We start from the raw sequence: 25,765 nt of genomic DNA on the forward strand, positions 1-25,765 counted from the left end.
GTAGTGTGGTAGTGAAAGGTTAACCATCTGTAGTGTGGTAGTGAAAGGGTTAACATGCTGTAGTGTGGTAGTGAAAGATTAACCTTCTGTAGTGTGGTAGTGAAAGGTTAACATTCTGTAGTGTGGTAGTGAAAGGTTAACCTTCTGTAGTGTGGTAGTGAAAGGTTAACCTTCTGTAGTGTGGTAGTGAAAGGTTAACCTTCTGTAGTGTGGTAGTGAAAGGTTAACCTTCTGTAGTGTGGTAGTGAAAGGTTAACCTTCTGTAGTGTGGTAGTGAAAGGTTAACCTTCTGTAGTGTGGTAGTGAAAGGTTAACCTTCTGTAGTGTGGTAGTGAAAGGTTAACCTTCTGTAGTGTGGTAGTGAAAGGTTAACATTCTGTAGTGTGGTAGTGAAAGGTTAACCTTCTGTAGTGTGGTAGTGAAAGGTTAACCTTCTGTAGTGTGGTAGTGAAAGGTTAACCTTCTGTAGTGTGGTAGTGAAAGGTTAACCTTCTGTAGTGTGGTAGTGAAAGGTTAACCTTCTGTATTGTGGTAGTGAAAGGGTTAACCTTCTGTAGTGTCGTAGTGAAAGGTTAACCTTCTGTAGTGTGGTAGTGAAAGGGTTAACCTTCTGTAGTGTGGTAGTGAAAGGGTTAACCTTCTGTAGTGTGGTAGTGAAAGGGTTAACCGTCTGTAGTGTGGTAGTGAAAGGTTAACCTTCTGTAGTGTGTTAGTGAAAGGTTAACCTTCTGTAGTGTGGTAGTGAAAGGTTAACCTTCTGTAGTGTGGTAGTGAAAGGGTTAACGATAGGTTATGTAGATAACCTAGTTATATTAGTATTGGCTAAGCGTCCCGCTCTGAGCCTTACGAGATACTCCTATCTCCTGTGATACCTAATGTATCTCCCACGAATAAAAAACACATGCACCCCACCTGTATGGGGCCCCGCCCCTTATGGTGGCACCACCCATATAACCATGACTCTGGTCATGAAACACCCTTCCTCGCCAAAAACCCGTCCCAGGAAAAGATCCCTCAAGAGGGAACTCAGGGCGCGCAGAGCGGGACGCTTAGCCAATACTAATATAACTAGGTTATCTACATAACCTATCGTTATATTTCGTATTGCATCGCGTCCCGCTCTGAGCCTTACGAGATAATGGGGAAGAGCGGGCGCGAGACCCGACAGATGTACCCCCTGAGGACCCGTAAGCCCACATCAAGGGGTGCGGGGAGCCCTGTCACCCCATCCTTCCTAACGAAGGGGGGGCGCAGTCAACTCCACCTGAATGCGAACAAGAGGGAGCCAGAACCCCTTGAACACACCGTACAGGCGGAACCACGTGTGACTCAACACACTGCGGCCCATACCCATACACTCCTGCTACCCGACCAAAGGACGGGAAGCAGGAAAGGCCACAGACCCCAGAACCGCCTGGGAGACAGAACCCCCGGTCATGTCCACGAGGTAAAACCTTACAAAGGGGCCCGGTGAGGACCATGAAGCTGCAGCACAGATGTCCTCCACCGAGGCCCCACCCAGGAGAGCGGCAGAGGCAGCCACCCCACGAGTGGAGTGCGCCCTGACGCCCCCAGGGGGATCCTGCCCAGCCAACGTGTAGCAGAGGGCAATACCCTCGCACAACCAACGGGACAGGCGCTGCTTCGACAGTGCCTTACCAGCACGAGCCCCACCGTAACAGACAAAAAGCTGGTCGGTAACCCTGAAGCCCTGAGTACGGCTGAGGTAAATCCCCAAAGCACGGACTGGACATGACAGGTGAAGGCCCGCATCTAATTCACTAGCGTGAGGAGGAGGACGAAAAGCCTGAACCACAATATCCCGGGAGCGGAAGGAACTCCGGATATTCTTAGGCACGAAAGCAGGATTAGGTCGCAGAGTGGCACCGCAATCGGTCCGAAAAGACAGGCACTCTGGACGTACCGAGAGAGCACAGAGCTCACCCACGCGTTTAGCGGAAGTGACAGCCAGTAGGAACGCGGTCTTGAAAGACAGCCGTTCCAACGGCGCCTGCTCGAGCGGCTCAAACGGGGCCAAGGACAACCGACCGAGGACCAATTGAAGATCCCAAGTCGGAGCCAAGGAGCGTTGCACCGGCTTAACGCGTCGAGCGCCAAGCAGGAAACGCTTCACAAGAGGGTGGCTGAACAAAACAGTCCCCTCAAAACCCTCATGACAGGAGGATATAGCTGCCGTATATACCCTCACTGTCGAAGCCGACAGCCTACCAAGAAGAGACTGGAGATAACCCAGAACAGCATCCAGGGGGCAGGAGACTGGGTCCCAGCCCCCCCCCTTACACCATTCTTGGAACGCACGCCACCCGCCCGCGTAAACCGCGACAGTGGAGGGAGCATGCGCACACCGGATGGTATCAACCACTGCGGGATCCATCCTCTCCAGACTCACCCTCCCACCAGCCACACCACCAGGCGTTGACCCAACACCGGAGGCTGGACAAGCACTCCGTTGTGCTGCGAGAGGGCCGTCGCTGACCACGGAATGACCCAAGGAGGAGCGACCAGAAGCTGGATTAAGACCGGGAACCACACTGACGTGCCCCGGTCCGGCGCGACCAAGATCACCGTCCTGCGCTCCCTCCGTATCCGCTCCAACAGCTGACTCAACAGCTGTACAGGAGGGAAGGCGTACAGAAGACCGGGCGGCCATGGAAAGGTCGAGAAGGCATCCACCCCCAAGGGGGGATGATCCGCTCGACTGAGCGAGAACCACAAGGGGCACTTGTGAGAACGTCGGCACGCAAACAGATCTACCGAGGCCTTCCCGAACCGATCCCAGATCTGTCCGACTATGTCGTGGCGGAGTTCCCACTCGTCGCGACGAGGACCGCCCCGAGACATTATATCCGCCGCCACATTTTCCGTACCAGGAACGTGGAGCGCCCGCAGACTGCGCAGCCTGCGGGATGCCCATAGCAACAGTTCGCGCGCCACCCGGAGCAGGCGGGCGGAACGAGTCCCACCCTGCCTGTTGATATACGCCGCCGCCGTCACATTGTCCGTCCTGATCAAAACGTGTTCGCCTACCACCAGGTGGCCGAGCCGTTTGAGGACCAGGAGGACCGCCTTCAACTCCAACACATTGATATGCAGGACAGCCGGGTCGGCATGACCCGTCCAGCTGCCCCCCACTGCGTGGGTCCGAAACGCCCCTCCCCAACCTGTGAGAGAGGCGTCGGTGAAAACCGTGACGTGGGAGCCACTGCTGCCCATGGGGACCCCAGCGGAGAGGATACCCAGCCTCCCCCAGTGGGCGAGATCCCCCCATATCGACAAAGGAACCGTCAACCGTCTCCCTTTGCCCCACACCGGATCTATTCTCAAAGAGAGAAACCACCTCTGTATCCGCCTCATAAAGAGGAGGCCAAGAGGAACCACCGTGTGGGCCGCCGACATAAGGCCCAGCAGACGCATCACCTGCAGCGCCGTAACCGTCCCTCCCAGACGGAAACCCCCGAGCGCGTGACGGAGATCCCCCCGACGCTGCTCCGAGAGGGTCGCAAGCATGGGCTTCGACCTCAATGTCAAGCCCAAGTACTCCACCTGTTGACTGGGAAGAGGGGTACTCTTCTTCCAATTCACAGCAAAACCCAGGCTGGTGAGGAATTCCACCACCAGTCGAGTATGAGACCTGGCAACCTCCTCTGAACGGCTGAGGAGCAGAATGTCGTCGAGATAGAACAGAACTCGTATCCCCCGACGACGTAAAGGCCCCAGAGCAGCCGCCACGCACTTGGTGAATGTGCGGGGAGCCAGAGAATAACCGAACGGCATTCTGTGGTACTCGTACGCTACGCCCTGAAACAGGAACCGTAGGAACTTCCTGTGAGGAGGGAAAATGGGTATGTGAAAATACGCATCCTTCAGGTCTATGGAGGTGAACCAGTCCCCCCTCCTGACAGCAAGCAGAAGGAGTCGGACGGTCAACATCCTGAACGGTCTCACTACAATCAACCGATTGAACATGGACAGATTCAGTATAGGTCTGACCCCCCAGTTTTCTTGGGCACCAGAAAATAACGGGAGTAGACGCCTGACATTGCGTCCTCTCTCGGGACCACAACGACGGCCTGCTTCGCCAACAGAGATTGGATCTCGTCGGCCAGGGCTGTCACCGCGCCCGACCCTAACAATAGGGTCGGCACCAAACCTGAGAACGGAGGATGGGGCCGCGCAAACTGCAAAACCAGCCCCGCCTCTAACGTTCTCCTCATCCACCGATTCAAGGGACATTCCCGTCGCCATATGTGAATATAATCCCACAGCGCCCCCGCCGTCAACTGACGCTGGGCCGCAAGGAACAGCAGATAATTGGCCCGGTCCCCCCCGTCGTGCAAAGCACCCAAGGGGGGACCCCGACAGAAAGGGCCGGTTTGATACGGGAGGAGCGGTCATCAAACTTGTGGACACACACTCACCCCCTGAACACCCCTCCAGCACACGCTGAGGAGCCGTTCCGCAGCCAGACACGCAAGGCCTGAGGACCCCATGGGCTCCTACACGCCGAAGCCCTGCAGTGATATTGCTACCACTCAAATCACGCCAGCCTCTCCTTTGCAGACCACTGCCGGTTTGACGGGAGTGGGAGGCAACAGCGCGATACCCCGCCTGGCGAGGGCGAAGCCGGGGTAACCCCTGCTGAGCATTCAACAGAAGAGGCACCGAGTCCCCCTGCTGACCACTGGAGCTAGTGGCAGCTGTAACACCAGGTTCCACCCACCCACAACCTGCGGTGTAGGAACCACGCGACGACGGAACATTCTCACGGACAGACCCAGGCTCAGCCATCAACTGGGTGTCAGCCCCTGTCTCCATGAGAAGTGAAGAATGGGGCCGCATACGCTTCAAAGAAGGTTCGCGGCCCGCAGCCAAAGGAGAACACTCAGAGCCCCGCTTCTGAGGGTAACAGAAAGCGGACTGAACGGGGAGCGGGCTGCTCGCGGCAAAATGACGACGGGGTGGTTTACCAACCCCGAAATCACCCAAAAAGGCCGATCCCTCGGCCGCCAAGACTGTCGGCCTTGCGAAACCCTGTCGATTCTCCAACCAGGGCACCACTGGCGGGGGAAACATGGCCGCCTGTCGAGGATCTCGCCACAGTCGTTGACGAGACCGTGCTCCCACCCCTGGCTGCACAGCGTGAGGCGGTGTAGGACCCGAATCAAAAACCGCCTGCGCCTCCACAGAACGCCCAAAAAGACTATCTGTGGAAAAAGGAGTCATGAGGAGAGAAAACCTATCCTCTTCCCCAAGAGGAGACTGCTCCAACCAAACATGCCTAACAACCAAAGTCGATAGCATCCGAATCCTCCCCGCAGTTATAGCTTGCGACTGAGTCAAGATCTCTATAACACCACAAACATGAATCACGTTCATAGTGTCGGTTGGACCCAAAGACCTACAACCCGACGCCATCTTGGATAGGAAAGTAGCCAGCTGAGCCACAACACTGGCCGCCGCTAAATGCCATCCTGCAGCAGTATACCACTCATTCGTCCATACTGCCACCCTCCGAGCCGACATGCTATCAAGCAACGGCCGGGCGGAACGTCGTTCATCCCCGCCTGGGCACAAAAAAGAAGCTACCTGGCTACTTAGCCAAGGTACCCCCGGGCTGCACCCCGTCGTCAGCCCCTTCACCCGCAAAAAAGGTAAATAGAGCTCAGCGAACCCCCCCACACCCACCACCGACTGACCTTCATCAATGAAGCTGGCAAGAGGAGGGAAAAGCGGAATCCCGCGGCGGGGATTATTAGACATTCCAGCGTCAACATCAGCGTTAGCAGAAGAAGCAGCAGTAGCATTAGCATTAGCAGTAGCATTAGCATTAGCGTCAACAGCATGTTCCAGGATCGCCAAGACATCGCCCACTACAGTGGAACGATCGCCAAGCCGCCCCGGCCCTGGTGCCGAAACATACTCCACAGCACGACCAACACCGACATTGACGCCTACTGACACAGACCTCACCTTTGTACAAGCCGACCCGTTAGCCAAACCTTGTACGCTGCCCCTCGGTCCGTCGCCGTCAGCCGAGGAACCACCAGCATAGGTCTCATGTGTCGCCGAAACAAGCTCCAGAGAATCCAGGGAAAAACAACTCTCCGGTAAGCCCTCAACATTATTAATCTTCCTTAATCTTTTCATTCCGCTAGCTCGTATGGTGCACGCATCCAATACGCTGGGATGAAAATAGAGGAAGGGTGTTTCATGACCAGAGTCATGGTTATATGGGTGGTGCCACCATAAGGGGCGGGGCCCCATACAGGTGGGGTGCATGTGTTTTTTATTCGTGGGAGATACATTAGGTATCACAGGAGATAGGAGTATCTCGTAAGGCTCAGAGCGGGACGCGATGCAATACGAAATATAACCGTCTGTAGTGTGGTGTTATGTTCAACAGGAGAAAGGGGGCATGGTCAACATCCCATCATATAGCCATGTGGTCCTAAAAGCTAGCGGTGTGACTTCTGGGCCCAAACTATTTGCATCCACAACTGGCCCAGATGCGTTTATATGGTGCGCCGCCGCCGTCAGATACCTGGGCCTCCGCGCGGTCCACAGCTTGGCGCCCGGTGGTGCCCATCTGAAGCCAGATCTTGGCCCAAATATGTCTGCTATGTGGGTCGCAGTTAGTAAGGAAACCAGGCCAAAGACCAGGGGAGTTCACCGAGCTACGAGAGAGACACACAATGGGCTCCCGGGGACGGTATATACGTTTATGATCATTGGGATTAAGGGATATTGTCGACACCACGGAACGGTTAAAAGCGGTTTCCCGCTCAAGGTCGAGGCTGGTTTCTTACGAGAGTTAACTTGGCCGCGGTACAAACGGGAGGGAGGTAAGACGGGAGGACTTCACCTGAGATCATGTTTTCTGGTTTCGGGGTCCTGTGACACGTTCTTCACTCCCTTCACCCCCCGCTCTTTCAGAATGTAACAAGCTGCAAAGTGCCAAGCGGTATCCAATTTGAGAGTCTGTAAATTGGCAGCGTGATGGAATCAGCGCGGCGTGCAGACAGACTCGATTGGAATTGTTTCTGTGTCTCTGGGTTTTTCTCTCAAGGCAGCTGCAAAATACCTCGAGATCTAAAAAGAAAAAAAAATATATAATTAAATAAAATGGTCTGCGCGTGTTCCTTCCATCCCCAACAACTTAAGGGCTCGCAAACTCCCAGGACGCAAACCAGAGCGAGAAGTTGTACTTTTTAGGTTTTCTTTTTCTCTTTTCGTGTGCGCCTCCAGAGTTCTCAGGGTGGAGTGTTGCCTCGTGGTGAAGAGGGACATGGAGGCAGTAGGCTCCACAGGGCCGAGCTTCAATCAGGACACACGTTTTGATAACATGAGACTCTGCTGCAGCGGTTCTCAAACGACGGGTTGCGACCCAAAGTGGGGTCGTGGGTAGGTGACAGTGGGGGTCGTGCATTGGCAAGTAAATAAATATATATAATAATTATATGTTCTGGCAACATATTTTGGCTAAATGCCTCATTTTATAAATGTGTATGATAACATAGTGTTGTAATAAAATTTTCTAATATGCATGATCAAGTTCAACAACGTGTGCTTTTTATTTTGATATTCCTTCATTCCACGTTGAAATTACGCGATAAATTAAGTGTGGGGTCACCAAAAGAAATCCTAAATAAAATGGGGTTGTGGTATAAAACGTTTGAGAACCCCTGCTGTAGTGTATTCACGGCACACACATCCAACATGCACACGTTCACTTTAAACACTCACCTTTAACATTCACTTGTTTAGACACTTTAAATACTTTTGAACACTACTCCATATTTGATCTCTTTGATCTATTTATTACTAAATTGTTCACAATACAACTCTTATTTTTTGGCATTTTGTTTGCATTCTGTGCTTTAGTTTTGTATATTGTATATATTGTGACGAGCCTGGTGGGGTTCAGACTCGCCACGGTTCAAATACAAACAAATTTGAATGTCCACACAAGAGCAATATCAATCAATACAAGTATTTATTGAATTCACGGCAGAATCCAGTGGGGAAAAAGCTAAATAATGGTTGTGATTCAGTCCGAGGGTCAAAAACAGGCTCGCCGACAGAAAAAGGGATTGTTCACTATTCAGGGTAGTCGTCCGGTCCAGGGTCAGTACACAAGGTGGTTTCTCAGCCAGTCCAGGGTCCAGTACACAAAGAACACCTACTCTCCTTCATCTCTCCTCTCACTACCTCTCACCTGCACAACTCCGAATAACACAATCTCTCTCACTCAATAAACAACAACTCCAACCTCACCTCTGCTCAACTTAGGGGCTGTCTACACGAGCGCTGGATTTAATGTAACCATGATTGTATGTGCGCAGTTGCACTGTTCGGCCACACACAACCGGGGTTTTGCTACACTGCAACCGCGGTCTTTTTACCAACCGGAGTCCAGGGTGAAGTTTTGCGCACATCCCGGTTGCAGTGGGTGCGTGTGGGCATAGCAACCGAGGTTATGCCCAGTGTTTACAGCAGAGCTGTCGCAATTATTTCCCATGTTCACGGCAGACTGTCGCAAAAAATAGCAAGTTAGCAACCGAGCTCGGGGTAGAGAGATTAGAGCAGAGCCAGCTACACCAGTGTTTACAGCAGAGCTGTCCCAAGTAGCATTATATGAAAATGATTGTAACAAACTTTTGTTCGAAACGTATCGTCTGTGTTGAAGAGTGTTGTGATCGATTGATGTCTGTTGTCGCATTCCTGACCTGACGCTCAGAGTAAACATGTAGCTGCGGCTAAACTAAACTCATGTGTTGTCAAGTTATTGTTATAAGGAACCCAGTCCAGACTGCATCCCCTTAACAATTGTTTGTATTGAGCCGTATTGTATTGTACCCATTCTGCAATGTGTTAAATAACGTTTGCATCCATTCATTCTACTAGCGTTAACGTTACCACATTATTACGTTAGCATGTAAGCTAACAAAATCGCCTCAGCTAGCCTCAGCTAGCCTCGATGCTTACTATACATAGAGAATGCCATTCACATTAGCATGTAGCTAACAACACCGGAGATCTTTTTGTGAGACTAAACTATCCGCTCTTGGTGGTCAATTGTGTTGCTGTTGGTTTTGCTTCATCAACAAATGAGAGGCAGAACACACAGTGAATGTATCCGTTTGTTTATTGCACTTTTATTGCACTTTCTTTGCTGAAAAATATATGCTACATTGGCTAAATGGCTAACGCAAGGTATTTAAAGATGGTGGCTTTGTTGTTTTTAAGCAGGAAGTGTAGTGAGCGTTCAACATTTTCTGATTGGTTGAAATGGCCTTTGTTGTGAAGGATTAGATTAAACCGAATATATATATTTATTTATGGATATATATTTAATAGTATTTGTATATCGTTTGATATCCCTTGTATATTCCTTGTACATATACACTGAATATCCCTTTATTCTACTACAGCCCATAATAGTTCATTCTCTTATTGGACAAAAGGACCAGGCGCCAGGGACAAGCCCCTGGCGTTCAAGTTCAAAGGTACCGACGAGACATGCCTTTACTAGCCTCAGCTCCGCGCAGGAATACGGCTACCGAAAGCAGAGCGGCACTACTTGTCCACTGTGCATATAAATATGGCGCAAGAAATGTAGAATTCCTTTTAGTCCTTTACCCTTCTACCCAACTAAGTAACAAGACGTGAAGCCTCACCCCACGATACCGCGTGCGGTGTAGTACGGCCTGTTTGGCCTTAGAATAGCAGTGAGACCTCGTGCGAATTAATAGCTGAATTGCCAGAGTTTGGCACCGTATTTCTATTAAGTAATAATAGTCTATTATGTATGGTGCATCGTTCGGTTAGAGTTCTAAAGTGAGCAGCACCCCCATAGTTTCCTCGCGTTATCTAGAGTCTTAACCAGGTTGGGCAGACCACGCATGGTGCTTTCATCCGAGGAGTTCTGGGCGAGGACGAGTGGACCTGCACATTGGATTACCTACCCCGACGACTGCTGAGCCCTATACGGCATGGAATATCTATTTGCTTTGGTGCTTTGATTTGTGGAGCGGATAATCGCCAACACCGGTGAGTGTTGGATTTACCCCGAGAGGAGCCAAGGTGAGACGGCGCTCAGACCAGACTGAGGTCGCCTCGCTTCTTCTCCGTTGTGGACCTACAGCTACAGCTACAGCTATCGTCTACAAGAGAGCCCAAGTGTATTCATCTGCGGATCAAGGTTCTACGGGCACTGTGTTCTGTACCTGGACTCTCCCTAGAAATCGTTGACCAGACGGGATACAGCCGACGGCTCTCCTACCCCCCCTACTGGCTTACAACCGGCGGGACCCCTTCAGTATATTATCCAGCTATAATCATTAAGTGACCATCGCTATAATCCCCTAAGAGCCAGGTTGTATACTTGCTTCCTGTGTAACCAGAGATTGGACATTCAGTGTTGATTTGCATACGAGTACTCATTTGCCTTACAAGAGCATTCAATTCAAATCATAAATGTAATAAGTAACTATTATATGTACCCTTTGCTATATATTAAATATTTGACTTATACCTTTGTGTGGACCTGATTTCATATGTGGGAAAGTGTTCATCATACTTAGATATCGTGTACTGTATGGCCAGTAATTAAAGTACATAAAGCGGTAGTGGTTTAATGATACCATACTTATCAATACAGTCAGGGAATTGTACCCCTCAGTTACAATTGGTCCTTCGAGCCGGAGGGTAATTAGTGTAATATTAATATAGTGGTATTAATATTGAAATGGCCTATGATGAACACTCCACGAAACGGTCCTCCTAAAGTAGAACGCCCGCAATGTAGACGACAGCCACCTCAGTACTTAGAGGATTACGCTGTCAGTAAACTACCTAGCCTTCTACAAACAGTAAACGCAGTAAAAGTAGAAAGTAAAATTATGTCCGACCCTATCAACCAGGATACCCCGACCACAGAGGCCCTAGTGGGTTCTAATGTAACTGACCAAGCTCACGGTGGGGACCAGGAGGGAACTGACACGACTTTACCCCCCGCCAATACCGAAGAAGTAGTCCCCCCAGAGCTCCGGGAGGAAGACAACCCTCCAGAGGTGGAACTCTGCACGGAACAAGATGAGGAGAGCGCCGAGGAGATAGAGCTCCAGGACTCCCCAACGAGTACAGCCAGGAGCGGCTCACCTCTACAAGCGTCTTCCCCCAGCGAAGCGGAGAGGATGCTGTCACAGGCGTTCTTCGCCAGCCTGACAGCCTCTACCGAACGCGATCGACTTCAGGGTGAACGCGATCGACTTCAGGGTGAACGCGATCGACTCCAAGCACAGACGCTTAGCGAGCGCGAACAACTCCAAGCGCAGCAACGGAGCGAAGAAGAGCACATACGTCTGGAACTGAGACGCCTTCAGACGGAAGAGAATATGGCAAGAGACCGGGCCGACACCCAGCGTGCCGCTGCCGGTGCCCAAAGAGAAGCAGATCTCACCAAGCGCGACGCCGAGCGCGACAGACTGCAAGGCGAGCGCGACAGACTACAAGCCGAGCGCGACAGACTACAAGTGCAGCTAATGGAGCAGCTGATCACCAGGGCAACACCCCCTCCCTCCACAAGGGGTTCCAGAGCCTCGTCAAGACACACGTCAAGGGCACCCTCCCCTAACCGAGCAGGCGACCTTGAACTCGACCACCAGAGAGAGTCTACACCCCCCTCCGAACTCATTCCCCGACCGGTCCAAGTGAGACCCAGCTACAAGGAAGGAACAGCGGACACCGCGGAGAGGCTAAATAGACGACTACAGGATCTAGGTGACCTGGCAGAAGAAGAAGAGGGAGAAGAGGAGAGTCAAGCCCGACAGCAGCACATTACTCCACAGGACCAGGAGGTCCAGTACAGCCCAGGCTATACCCCCGCGGCTCTGCGCTACAGACCCCCGACTCGACTCACGGGTGAGCATGACGCACGACCAGTCCCGAGGAATAGCACCTGGACCAGCGGGCCATGGTACCCTGCCAGTACCAGCCCACCGAGAGGCGTAAGAAGAGACTCGCCCAGGAGGCCTCTCTTCCAACGCTCACCGATGTGCCAGCCATCCATGGCGTCATACATTGGCACACCGACGTTTCCAGACTTCACCCATGAGAATCGAGCACAGTACACGGAGCTCCGGATGTGCTTAGAGACAATGATGGTGGATGTCGCTGATGAACGCCACAAGTATGCAATATTATTGAAGCACCTGAAAGTGCCCCAAGCGCACAACATAGCGCTGGCCTATGCCACCTCTACGACCCCATACACCGCGGCTCTAGCAGCGCTGGACCAGAGATATGGACGTATATGGGATTACGTAATACAGGAGATAAGGCATATCGACCGCCTACCCCCAGCAACAGACAATCGCTCACTAGACGACCTGTCTATAAAAGTACAATCCCTGGTAGGGATGCTGGGGGCGCAACGAGAAAAGGGTATGCACGAACTATACGCAAACTCGAACGTCGAGAGGATTTTAGAGAAGCTGCCGCCCGCCCGACAGGAGCGCTTCAGGCGGCAAAGAGACCACCGTGATCCTAACGGTCCCGAGCCATCCCTCCTGGACTTAGCCTACTTCCTGGCGAGAGAAGTCAGCAGCCTACGGCTGGATACGTTCGTGCGGAGCACGCCAAGCTCCAGAGAGGGACCTAGGAGAGTAAACGATGGCCGAAGATCGGTGACTGTCATGCACCAATCAGAATCAGTACCGAGCAGCAAGAACCACAGTACCCCCTCGATGAAAGAGAAGTGGAAGATGGTGTGCCCGTACTGCGAGAAGGAACACTGGTTGTCACAATGCGACCAGTTCAAGAAGATGACCGCTGAAGAAACAAGTCACTGGATAAAGTCCAACAGGCGCTGTTACCGATGTGCGCGCAGTCACATGGCAGCCGAGTGCCGCCTAAAGAAGAGGTGTAGTCGGTGTGACGGAGCCCATCTGGATGTCCTACACGACAGTAACAAAAGAAAGCCTGTACCACCCAGCAGCACAAAGGCAAGTGTTATGTACATTGACCCCGCTAGCAGCAGCGGCGCCCAGGTGCTCTTAAAGGTGGTCCGTGTAACACTAAGTTACCAAGACAAGATCATGGACACTTACGCCGTCCTTGATGACGGGTCAGAGAAGACACTTCTCCTCGCGTCCGCTGCGGCCCAGCTGGGGCTGCGGGGGAGCGAGAACCAGATGACGATTCGGACAATAAGAAGAGATCTAAAGACGATAAAGGGCGAGAATGTCTCCTTCACTATCGCAGCAAGCGGGCAGCCAGAGAGACGGTACAGGATTACTAATGCTTTCACCAGCCAAGAAATAGGACTATCGCAGTACACCTACCCCATCGCCAAGCTGATGGATAAATATGTGCACCTGCGTCAACTTCCTATCCCGCTCATAGACGGCGCCACCCCGACCCTGCTGATAGGCTCCGACCATGCAGACCTCATAGTCCCGATAGACCGGGTCCACACAGGACCCAGAGGCTGTCCTGCAGCAGTCGAGACCCGCCTAGGATGGACATTACAAGGCCCCCTCGCTAAGTCTCTTAACCGAACAGCAGCCACTAACTGCCTCCACTCCAGAGTGACAGAAGGAGACACCACACTCCTGCAGCATGTCGAGAGGCTATGGACACTAGAGACAATGCCCCTTAAGAACGAAAAGAAAGACATTCGTTCTAAGGAAGATATCTACGCTATAGCCCTCCTTGAGCACGGGACAAAGAGAGTCAACGTCAACGGAGTGATGAGATACGCAACTCCACTCCTGAGGCGAGAGGGAATGCCCACCTTTCGCGCTACAAAAGAGGCGACGGAGCGGTATCTATTGAACACAGAGCGGCACCTAGCCAAAGACCCCGCTCAAGAAGCTGTGTACCGCGCTGAGATTAACAAACTAATCACAGCGGGACACATAAAGAAAATTGACTGGCGACGTCGTGCGCTGCTCCGCGCCTCCCTGATCAAAGACGGCTTTGATCTCCGGCAGCGGGCCAGCAGCGACCCCCCAGCATTGCGCAGCCTCTCCCCAGAGGAGAAGCCAGCGAGCAGCGACACCTGGATGGCGACCATCCCAGGAGAAGCCCAATAAATGACACTAGGACTAGTCTGGCGCTTCAAAACAGACTCGCTCCATTATAGACACAAACCCCTGATCAAGGAGCAGGGAAGGTCGACGGCAATACCGACCACCAGACGGAGTGTATACAGAACACTCGCCAGACAATATGACCCGTTGGGATGTATTCTACCTTACACCACCAGGGCAAAGATGATTGTAAGAGCGCTATGGGACAAAGACCAGGGCTGGGACGATCCCATACCCGAACACCTTGCATCCACATGGAGAGAGTGGGAGACGGAACTCCGCTCACTCCCAGGTGTTAATATACGCCGCAGCTACTTCCCACCCACAGTGAGGCCAGAGACATGCAAGATCGACCTGCACGTATTCAGCGACGCCTCCGAAGTAGCCTACGGTTCGGTGGCTTACTTGCGTGCCCAAGAGGAGGGAGGAGAAATACATACTGCTTTCATCCTGGCTCGCTCAAGAATAGCCCCACGCAAGCAACAATATCCCGCGCCTAGAGCTCTGCGCAGCCCTAGCAGGAGCGCAGCTCGCCACGTTAATCCAACGTGAACTCACCATCCCGGTGCAAAGAACAATCTTGTGGTCAGACTCCACGACCGTACTCACATGGATCCGGTCCGATTCGTGCAGATACAAGGTCTTCGTGGGAGTCAGAGTCACCGAGATTCAAGAGTTAACAGAAGTAACCAGCTGGAGGTATGTGGACACCAAACACAACCCAGCTGACGTCATCACCCGGGGAATGTCCCTGGATGACCTCACCCGTCACAACCTCTACAGTGACGGGCCAAAGTTCCTCAAGCTCCCCGAAGAAGAGTGGCCTACACCCACCCCACGGGAGGCGAGTAAAGAGGAGGCAGAGAACAAGAAACCTATGTTCTGTGGGTTGACACACACACTCGTCCCCACAGGCCCGGTTCTAGACGATTGCCTCACCCTAGAGAGTGCGCAGCTAAAGACATTTCTGTGGCACCATCCAGAGGTTCAGCCCACAACTGACATTTCAGCAGCTGACTACGAAGAAGCAGAACTCCTTCTACTACAACGAGCCCAGAAAGACTCGTTCCCCGATGAGCTAGCTTGTCTACAGGGAGCAAAGCCCGTCCCATCAGACAGCAGACTGCTTCACCTGGCCCCCGAGAGCGACGCCCATAATCTCATCAGAGTGGGTGGTCGACCACGGAGAGCCCCAGACCTACCGGATGACGTTAAGTACCCGATAGTCTTGAACAGCCGACACAAGGTCACAGAGCTGATCATAAAGAAATACGACGAGGATGTGTACCACGCAGGGGCAGAGAGAGTCTTCGCGGAGATCAGACGTCGTTATTGGATACTGCAAGGGAGAGAAGCAGTGCGGCGCTTCCAGCGAACCTGTCTAGACTGCCGTAAGTGGCGCGCGCAGCCCAGTATACCCCGGATGGCTGACCTACCTCCCTGTCGCCTCCGACTCGGCGACAAGCCCTTCCACTCCACCGGTATGGACTGTTTTGGCCCGCTGTATATAAAGAGAGGAAGAGGAACCGAGAAGCGGTGGGGTATTGTATTCAAATGCATGACCACCAGAGCGATACATATCGAACTCCTTCCAACCATGAGCACAGACTCATTCCTTATGGCCTTCCGAAGATTCACATCACGGAAAGGAAAACCGTCTACATTGTTGTCTGATCACGGGACAAACTTCAAAGGCGGAGAAAGAGAGCTGAGAGAGAGCTTCCAAGCTATGGGCCCAGAACTTAAGACCCACCTCGCTCCATCCCAGATTGACTTCCAGTTTAATCCCCCGAACGCACCTCACTTCGGTGGAACCTGGGAACGAGAAGTACGTTCCATAAAGACAGCCCTGTACGCCGTGCTTGGGGCCCAGACTGTGGCGGAAGAAGTCCTAATGACAGTCCTCACGGAGATCGAGGGAGTATTGAACTCAAAGCCCCTCGGTTACGTCTCAAGTGATGTAGCAGATGTCGACCCAGTCACCCCCAACACCCTCTTGATGGGGCGGCTGGACCCCGCGCTACCACAGACAATGTACAGGCCTGAAGAAGCGAACGGCCGAAGAATGTGGAGGTACAGTCAAGTACTGGCTGATAAGTTTTGGAACAGCTTCCTACTCCACTACCTACCGTCTCTACAGACCCGCCAGAAGTGGGTAAAAGAGAGAGACAATTTGACAGAAGGAACAGTCGTCATGATCATCGACCAGTCACTACCCAGAGCTATGTGGCCGGCTGGCCGCGTAAGCAAAGTGATCACCGGTGCCGATGGAAAGGTCCGAGCAGCTGAAGTGCTCGTCCAAGGACGTACTTACACCCGACCCGTGGCGAGGCTAATAGAACTGCCAATGCTCCCTGATACTATTGATGACGACCATGACCCTATGACTTTGTGAGTTGACTGACCCTTACAGCGGACATTGAGTAGTGGACAGTGCGGTTAATCTGTCTCTGCTCAGCTAATTAGGTGGGACTAATTAGGGGGCGGCTGTTGTGAAGGATCAGATTAAACCGAATATATATATTTATTTATGGATATATATTTAATAGTATTTGTATATCGTTTGATATCCCTTGTATATTCCTTGTACATATACACTGAATATCCCTTTATTCTACTACAGCCCATAATAGTTCATTCTCTTATTGGACAAAAGGACCAGGCGCCAGGGACAAGCCCCTGGCGTTCAAGTTCAAAGGTACCGACGAGACATGCCTTTACTAGCCTCAGCTCCGCGCAGGAATACGGCTACCGAAAGCAGAGCGGCACTACTTGTCCACTGTGCATATAAATATGGCGCAAGAAATGTAGAATTCCTTTTAGTCCTTTACCCTTCTACCCAACTAAGTAACAAGACGTGAAGCCTCACCCCACGATACCGCGTGCGGTGTAGTACGGCCTGTTTGGCCTTAGAATAGCAGTGAGACCTTGTGCGAATTAATAGCTGAATTGCCAGAGTTTGGCACCGTATTTCTATTAAGTAATAATAGTCTATTATGTATGGTGCATCGTTCGGTTAGAGTTCTAAAGTGAGCAGCACCCCCATCGTTTCCTCGCGTTATCTAGAGTCTTAACCAGGTTGGGCAGACCACGCGTGGTGCTTTCATCCGAGGAGTTCTGGGCGAGGACGAGTGGACCTGCACATTGGATTACCTACCCCGACGACTGCTGAGCCCTATACGGCATGGAATATCTATTTGCTTTGGTGCTTTGATTTGTGGAGCGGATAATCGCCAACACCGGTGAGTGTTGGATTTACCCCGAGAGGAGCCAAGGTGAGACGGCGCTCAGACCAGACTGAGGTCGCCTCGCTTCTTCTCCGTTGTGGACCTACAGCTACAGCTACAGCTATCGTCTACAAGAGAGCCCAAGTGTATTCATCTGCGGATCAAGGTTCTACGGGCACTGTGTTCTGTACCTGGACTCTCCCTAGAAATCGTTGACCAGACGGGATACAGCCGACGGCTCTCCTACCCCCCCTACTGGCTTACAACCGGCGGGACCCCTTCAGTATATTATCCAGCTATAATCATTAAGTGACCATCGCTATAATCCCCTAAGAGCCAGGTTGTATACTTGCTTCCTGTGTAACCAGAGATTGGACATTCAGTGTTGATTTGCATACGAGTACTCATTTGCCTTACAAGAGCATTCAATTCAAATCATAAATGTAATAAGTAACTATTATATGTACCCTTTGCTATATATTAAATATTTGACTTATACCTTTGTGTGGACCTGATTTCATATGTGGGAAAGTGTTCATCATACTTAGATATCGTGTACTGTATGGCCAGTAATTAAAGTACATAAAGCGGTAGTGGTTTAATGATACCATACTTATCAATACAGTCAGGGAATTGTACCCCTCAGTTACAGCCTTCATGTCTGAACAACATCGCCGCCTACTGCTTTGGCATTTTACTACATGTATCGGTTGCTGGTTTTCCAGCCGCCGTGAGTACGCGGTTATACGCGGTTATTCACCTGTGTGGACAGAGGTTTATTTTTTTCAAAACTTCTGTGTCATTCATATCCGTGATCGTGTGGACAGAGCCTTACTCCTAACTAACCTAGATGCTTTGTAGTGTGTGGGTCTGGGCGTGTGCACGTGAGATGTGGGCGGACTAATGATGCGCAGGTGTACTAATCAGCTACCTAATTGTAGCTTCTTCCGTGGCAAAAGTATCTCCCGTCCTTCACATATCCATGAGAGGGGGGGGTGGGGGGTGAGATCTGCCACAATATGTCGTATAGTGTTTGGTCTTTATTCTTTTCACTCTATTACTGTACGAAGCACAATCTCAGGAGGCTTATAATGTGACAGATAAAACAGAACTTGAACTTGCACACTCTGCGAGGAGATTATAGAGAACAGCAGGGGAGTTTGTGTGTATGTGTGTGTGTGTGTGTGTGTGTGTGTGTGTGTGTGTGTGTGTGTGTGTGTGTGTGTGTGTGTGTGTGTGTGTGTGTGTGTGTGGGGGGGGGCGTACCATCGCTGCCCTCATCAGCATGATTGCCGTCTTCAGATCTTCCAACGGCGGAATATATTTTGACACAGTGTTTGTTTCTAGTCGGTTGATCCTTCACTCCGACCGCCTCGCCCGACGACTCGAGGAGGCTCCCGGACCCCCGACGGTGTCGGAGACTGTGTCAACAACGCTGGCTGCTTCCCTCACTCACCTCCTCAGTTAATAGGCAGGGGGCTCGTCTGGCCCACAGCTTTAAAGGGCTTAACGAGCGGGGGGGCCTCGTTAGCACAGCATGGATGGCGGAGAGACAAACGAGCTCGTTACGGCGAGGCTATGCATATCCTTAATTAGGCCCTTTGTAGACGCGTTTTGATACTCGTCTCCCTAAGTGTGTGTGTGTGCACTGGTGCGTGTTTGTGTTGATGGTATCGTATGAGCGCGGTATAATAACCATCACTTCACTGAGTGTGTTTTTTCCTAAGATTGTTAGTGGTCTGCAAGGCAGGGTGTGCTGTCTTGTGTGTGTGCGTGCGTGTGTGCTAGGAGATTATATTTGTCTCCACTAATAGCAGGGCCAGAGCCTACATTTGCAGACGTTTGCTAATTATGGGATTGCACACTTTTTTTTTTTTTTACAGCTGAGGCTTCTCTCCTGGAGCCATGTCCTTAAAAAACTAATTGGCTGAAAGTAGAGACTACTCTTCTAGAATTCTTCCTTTGCCCTGTGACACTGAAAGAACAGAAGGAATACATCCAACATATTTTAACAACCAGGATTGAAAGGATTGCACACACAGACGACACAAGCGGAAGCTTGAGAAATGTAGTCCCATGTGTTGGATACTTCGGTAATCAGCCAATCTCATCTCGTCACCTGCTTGTCTCCGTGACTTTCCCCTCTGCGTTGTGTTTGTCATCAATACTCGGTTATCTCACATTGGCTGTCACACACTGTATCAACCCCGTCCATGCAATCCGTCTCATAAAGAATTCGGCAACGTGATCTACTTCCTCAGATCATGATGTTTATTTTCATAAACATAGCCCCGTACAAGATGGAAACAATTCTGAAATGTCCGTGAACAGTCATTGAAGACAAACTAAATTCATTATTCTACCGTCTCTTCTGCTTTTAGTCCAATGGTGGTTGAGGCCTCATCGTTAGCCAAAACCCTTCCCTGTTAGCCGAAGCTAGCCTCATCAAGGCCCCTCCCACCACCCTCTAGTTAGTGCTCTGTCTCTCTGTCCACGTCTGCTCGTATCAGCCTTGTGTCCTATTCTAATTTTTCTTCAGAAGAAACTCACATCTCATAACGTCTTTCCCCTAGTAACGGGGCCCCGCCCCCTTTTCTCGTTACTAAGTGACACGATACCATGGCAATGGCAGTCTGGTCTTTGACACACTAAACGTCCCTTTTCTATCGATGTCGAACTCTGCCCATAGCTCTCCCCCCCACCAGTGCTATCAGTTGTTGATGTTACGACTATGCTTGCACCTCATGGTACCAAAGCACCTCAAAGGCACTAAAAAACAAATTACAAACATCTCAAAACAAGCTAGTCAGACTACTGCTTGACCTGACTCCTAGAACCCACCTCACCCCTGCCCACTTTGACAACCTAGGATGGCTTAGAGTAGACGACAGAGTACAGCAACTTGCAATGGGCCTGGTCTACAAGATACACTACACAACCAAGGTACCCATGTGTACATGTCAAAATACTTCCCAAAGGTCAGTGAATACCACGATCACAACACCAGAGGGAGCTCCACAAATCATGTTAAACCCAGATTCGGCTCAAACAAGGGACTAAACACGTTTAGCAATTATGCCACATCAATGTGGAACGCCCTACCCAAAGCTGTAAAGGAATGTGAATCACTACCCACTTTCAAAAACACTCTCAAAAAACACCTATGGGAGACTGCAATTCGAAACTGGCCCCTACAAATGTCCTAACCCAGTTGTACAGTAAATTACCAAGTATGGCTTTGTCAGTATTCCAATGTACAGTGTACAGTGTACCCAACCCCCCCCCCCCCCCCCCACACCTCCAATGTACAGCCCCCACCCACCCAACCCCACCCCACCCACCCAACCTCCTCCAATGTACAGTTTCTACGTCAAATGTATATACACTCTTTTTCTGGACACTTTTGTATCACAAAAGTGATTGGCACGGTGGTGTAGTGGTTAACACTGTCGCCTCACAGCAAGAAGGTCCAGGGTTCGAATCCCGCTTGGGGACCAGGTTTCCATGATGCCAGTTACCCAGGTGGGGTATCTCCCAGGCCTTTCTGTGTGGAGTTTGCATGTTCTCCCCGTGCTCGCAAGGGTTTCCCCCCCCGATAAGATAAACCCAATGGAAAAACATGCACAACAACAAGATCGCTAACGCTGTGGCGTCCTTGACGAAGACGGACAGGAGCACTTGGATTGGTCCCCTGGCGCGGCTCACGTGGCGCCTGTCTGCTCCCGGCTGCCCTTGGGGGGGAAGGACGACGGGATGGGTTAATCGCAGATACGCATTGTATGCATGGTTCGCATGTGTGCCAAATGGTGACCTCGGAGCAGGTCCTAAATTATTATTATTATTATTATTACAAACAGTACTGTATTTGCAAATCTGATATGTCATAAATGTATAGATGTAGCAGTACTGTCTATCTGTATGTCATGTGTGTCATATATGTTATGATGAATTGAAAATGGGGGACCCTGGTGGAAACAAGACGAACGTCTTTCTCTGGTCTGCATCCCCTTAACAATTGTATGTATTGAGCTGTACTGTACTGTACCCATTCTGCAATCTGTTAATACACTTTTCAATCAATCAATCAATTAAACCAACCTGCCGACCCGACCTTGGAGCCCAGCCCATGGCTCATCTGCTGCTATCCCAGTCTAACTTGAGAGCACACACCACTAATACTGTCCTCCTCAACTGAGATCTAATAGCAGATGCTGCCATCTACCGATATTTACATTATATACACATTGAAAAACAAGGCCATTTCTATCACCTGTAAGCACAACAGGAAGACATGTGAATTTGTGGAGTGGAACAAACTACCACTCAATATTAAAGAAACCGAGAGTGCTGCAGGGTTCAAATCCAGGATAAGGGAGCGGCTGTTTAGTAACCTGCCACTGTAATGTTGGTGCGACTGTATATGTTGTGACGAGCCCGGTGGTGTTCAGACTCATCACAGGTCAAAAACAAACAATTTCAATTGTCCACACAAGCACAATTTCAATCAATAGAATATATTTATTGAATAAGGCAAATATAGTCCGATGTTCAATTAGAGTAGTCGTAATATCTTCCACGATGTGCTGGGCCTCTGTTGAACCATGATTATTGTCTTTATGCACTTTATTGTTGAAAAATAATTATTGCTTTTAATGCAACAATGAACCATGACTAATGCTCTTAATGAATATATTTCATGAAACATGATTACTACTATTAATGCACTTTAGACTATTCACTAAGAATGCTCAATGCACTTCAAACAGACGCCAACTTGGAAACAACAGGGACAATGATGGAAATAAGGCTTGGACCTTTCGTTCTAATCCTGACAATGTACATGTTGATCTGTCAAATGTTTTTGTCAATAAATCAAGTAAAAAATGTATACATAAACGAGCCCGGTAAAGACATGACATGAATACATCCGTAGCGCGCGGTACACCTCCGCGAACTTTCAAAACAATGACACAACATGCGTGTTGTAACCGACCCCAGGAATAGAACGGAACAGAGGGAGAGTGGAGGCAGAATGGGAGCCAGTGAGAGGCGGTACAGTATGTTTGAACTCGAGCGCACTTACTGTACCGAGCCCAGGGTTTCTAAATGCGTTCTGTGGGCACTGCAGGTGAATGTGTATTTCTGTACAAAATAGGCTCAATGGGAGGTTTTATCCCTGGCACCCTGCGAGCCGAGAGCTCCACGCCATGCGTATTATAACCCGGCCACTCTGCGACGCTTTCGTTTGAGCTGGAACTCAAAAACAGGCATCTGGTTGCAAGTAAACAAAGATGTGAGTAAACAAAATGTTTTATGTCAGTGTGTTCAAACCTCTGTAACTCAGAGTAATTATTCCTGTTATGGAAGAAAGTTCAGAATGTTTCCTTTCAAAAGACACCAGACTCATGCATGTGCTATAAGTGGTTCAAAAATTAATTGCTAATTACTTTGGGTATACAATCATCAGGCGTTTTATGCAAAACTAGCCCCATATGCTCAGGGCACATTTAGCATAAAACGCCTGACAATTGAAAGGAACCATAACAGTGCTAATGTAATAGTTAGAGGTTTGAACACACTGAAATAAAAATAAAACACTCATGTTGTGTTTACTTGTTGCCAGATGCTTGTTTTTGAGTTCCAGAGAGGTAGGAGCTGGAAAACACAACGGTTCCATAGCCTGAAGTCTTATCTAGTACAATGTTTTTGTAATGTTTGTATCTGTAATAATTCATCCAAAATGGCCGACTGCTGCAATTAATTTCGACCATCGAGAGAGAAATTCTCAAAACAAACATTTTCTCTGTCTTCTGTCCTTTATCGTAGAGATCAGCCCTCATGTAAGATACTGTTACCTCCAGAATTTCATTGGCTACAAGAACGGTCAATCATTTTCACCGTCAGAGGTGACTGGTCCGTTCAGGGCCAGGCGAAACCGGACGTGGTCACTTGTCCGAAACTGACGCTTGTTGGTTGTTTGGTCTTGTAAACTGAGATTGGAAGCACATAATAGGTTGAGTAGGGTGTCAATCAAACAATCTGTTGGTTGATCAAAAACGCAGCCCAAAGTCGACAGATGAGGGCAAAGTGCTGTGACATGCTGATGGATAAGAAGTTATGGATAAGAGGTTAAAAGGTGCCCTTGTTTTTTAAGATTGTCTCGTTATGAAATCAAATGTCAGACTAATGGACGTGTTTCTAATTGATTTATATAGCATACTAGAGAACATGCGGGCCCTCTTTTTGTTGATATCCCTCTCATCTCAATCCCATTCATTCAAAAAATATACATAAATACAGACATACAAACAGACATGAACACACATGGCATCAAATGTATTTTCCTCTCTTTCTCTCTCATTCACACACAAACACACACACACACATACATGCTCTTGTGCACACATGCATTTTTATATAGCGCTTTTATCCAAAGCGTTTTACTATTTTTGGTTCCTCACCATTCACTCACCATTCACCATTCACCTCACCATTCACTCACACACCGATCTCTCTCTCTCTCTCTCTCTCTCTCTCTCTCTCTCTCTCTCTCTCTCTCTCTCTCTCTCTCTCTCTCTCTCTCTCTCTCTCTCTCTCTCTCTCTCTTTCTGTATCTCTCTCTTTCTCTCACTCTCTTTCTCTCTCACTTTCTCTTACTCTCTTTCTCTCTCACTCTCTCTCCTATCAACACACACACACACACATCTTTGCGCCTGGGTTGACCTCTGTCATGTTGGGATCATATTATAATTCAATGTTTTGTATGCGTTAATGCTTGATGTCTTTTAATTGTGCTCTGTGGTGGCGCTATGGTTCATAGGTTAACCATTAGACAGACGCCTTACGTTGCATGCTAATGAGTAGCCCCCCCCCCCCGCCTGCCCTCCTACCTTCACGACTCACGTCTGCTTGGAAGAACATGTGATGTGATGTGATGTACAGCTCACCCGTCTGACGACACTGGAGATCGACCAGAGACATTGCATCCCTAAGCACATCGGTGGAATCGGAGAGAGAACCCTCTTAGCGGCATGTTGAATCTGGGACAGACTGCATAGACGATGAAGGAGTCTGACTTCACGAGGTGTTGGTGTGAAGCTCGTACACCCCCGACGAGGCTTATCATCTAGCGTCGCTAGAAGGTCTGAACCAGGATTCAAACGTAAAACCGAACTAATTTTATGGCCTCATGAAGTCACTGATCCACTTGATCCACTTCAGATTGATTCACTTCAGACTGATTCACGTCATACTGATCCACTTCAGATTGATCATCTTGATCCGCTTCATATTGATTGGGTGGGGGAAGGGATTGACCAGGTGACACAGGAAGGAGGAAGTGAGGTGTGGACTATAGGGGGGTCCAGGATGGGGGGGGGGGGGGGGGGGTAGGTGTTAACAAAAGGCCATGAAAGGAATCTTCCACAATATCTTTGTGTTCTGTATTCTGGTCATCAGAAGGTTACCGGTTTGATTCCCGCTCCTCCCGGGCAGCGTGTCGCAGCGTCCTTGAGCAAAGACACTTAACCCCTAACTGCTCCTGATGAGCAGGTTGGCACCTTGCATGGTGTGTGAACGTGTGAGTGAATGGGTGAAATGTGAGGAACAGACATTGTAAAGTGCTTTGGATAAAAGATGCTATATAAATGCACCATTTACCTCCGAAAACACCTGTTGATCAGGATCAGCCAGAACACCTGTAGGTGGTGGTCCGTCTGTTACTTGGGTCGACTGTTTGGTAGAACATATTCTCACACACACATAAAAACCTGCCAACCACAGTGTATGTTTTCAGGCCGTATAATTGCTGCAGGTTGACGAGAAAGAAAATAACCTGTAAGGTAGAGAAAACATGTCGTCAGCATAACGTGTCGTTGTGACACGTGTGAGCCACTAAATAAGTCATCCTGGGCCACCAATTGAGTATTTATTAGCATTTATACACTACACACATTAACGTACACACACATACACAGTTACACACTTATTGATTGAGTTGTCTTGCTTTGACCAGCGTTCTTCACCACCCTGCTGCTAAAAGGTGTTCCATGTCTCTTGTGGTCGGTGCTCATCTGCACGCCGTCAATGGGGACGTTTCACACGTGTGGCCTCCGTGTACATCTGACTGAACAGGCGTGACACAATGACACATGTTTAATGTCTATCTGTCCCTCTCTCTCCATTTCTCCATTTCTCCCCCCTGTCTATCTCTATTCACCCCCCCCTATCTCAAGCCCTCCCCTCCCTCCCTCTCTCCCCCATTCTCTCTTGTTATATCTATCTATCTATTTCTCTCTCTATCTATCTATCTATCTATCTATCTATCTATCTATCTATCTATCTATCTATCTATCTATCTCTCTATCTCTATCTCTATCTCTATCTCTATCTCTATCTCTCTCCCTCTCCCTCTCCCTCTCCCTC

This window comes from Notolepis coatsorum, assembly GCF_963971535.1.
Source record: "Notolepis coatsorum genome assembly, chromosome: 14".
Taxonomy (NCBI): domain Eukaryota; kingdom Metazoa; phylum Chordata; class Actinopteri; order Aulopiformes; family Paralepididae; genus Notolepis; species Notolepis coatsorum.